Source organism: Sciurus carolinensis, chromosome 10, assembly GCF_902686445.1.
Source record: "Sciurus carolinensis chromosome 10, mSciCar1.2, whole genome shotgun sequence".
Classification (NCBI taxonomy): domain Eukaryota; kingdom Metazoa; phylum Chordata; class Mammalia; order Rodentia; family Sciuridae; genus Sciurus; species Sciurus carolinensis.
This window is the reverse complement of record NC_062222.1, coordinates 31,082,477-31,083,991: the sequence shown is the minus strand read 5'-3', so window position 1 is coordinate 31,083,991 and position 1,515 is coordinate 31,082,477.

Sequence of the window (1,515 nt, the reverse complement as noted above, 5' to 3'; positions counted from 1 at the left end):
AGCTATATTTTTGACCTTGGGTTAAAGAGAAGTTTCTCAAGTGTATGGCTTACATTCTGTCAACATAGTATTAATGTACGTTACATTCACACACAGTTTTCTTACCCCCAAATCCATATGTTTGATTTTTGGTTTTCTCTGTAGACAACTATAATCTCCATGCTTCCAAAACTCTATTCTGTCTGTCCAAAACACACAAAGAACCAAACCAAAAAACTCCTTTTCCTGGAGTTTTGGTCAACAGTATCACTAAACTTAAAAGAAATCCTACATATTCAAACAAGTAAACTACACTTTGGAAACCCATCATTTAATTACCTGCCACCTCCCCAATTCTGTTGTCCTTTGTGAGAGGAGCATTCTTTGAAATCTCTTACTGCTACTTTTCAGTAGTCTACTGTCCCGCCTAAAATAACGAGCGGAGAGAGATTCTTCAAAGATAATGAAATTATTCAGGAATGGACATGATAATGACCAGATGCGTGGGCATATCTGCAGAGGCAATGGAAGAACAGGGTTTTTAAAGGTAAAATGAAGAGAACTGAGTTGTTTTGAAACAGTTATCCTTGGCTACCAGAGTCATAACCAAGATGGCGTTAGTCCAAGGTTAACAGGCAGTTACTGTGCAGATGTCCTCACAGAAGTACTTTTATAGAGAGTTATGGTGACATTTCATGCATGGTGGTGGTCCTGGAAGAGGGTTGTGATAGTTGTTGTTATCAGGCATCCATATGTAATCTCCGCTTTATTACCTCAGTACCTAGTACAAGGTAAAAGGTATGCAAGTAGTTGTCATACCATATTGCTTACGGAATGACAAAAAAAGAACTATATATGTTCAGTAAGGATGAAGAATATTTTTAATATTTTCAAACTGCAGCTGCTTGAATCTGCAGATGCAGAACTCATGAATGTGATCAAATTAATAAGTAATTTAGAGACAAACTAGAGGATATGATCCTTTTAAGGGAAACAAATCTTGTAATTGAGATCAAAGAAATAGTTCTATTTCATCAAGAATTACTGCTTGCTAGAGATAATCAATCTACATTAAAATGGATGTACATTTTAGATTCCTTTGATAAAATTATGTACTACCTCCCTTAACATAAATTTAACAGAATATTTCAATATTTGGACAAAATTTTAAAAAGAAGATGAAAACTCATACACATACTAAATTCTTCCTCTGGTATTTTGAATTAGATTTGAATGAGGTCATTATTTAGTCTGTTTACATCTCACTTCTTCTGGAAAGAACATTCTCCTTTGGGAGAACATTTTCCACGTATTAAAATTGACTCTTATCTCCCGCACCATGGGCACTGGAGCCAGGGAAAGGTGCACTCTTGCTCTTTTATGGTCCAAATGGTTGAGAGTTGGGACACAGTCTGAAAAAAGAAGTGATCTATATCAGGAAAGAATAAAGTTAACATCCGCAGAGAAGAGACAGAGGGTTCCCAAGGTTTCCAGGGATATCACATGATAGGAACTGAATTGAGTACCTGACATGTC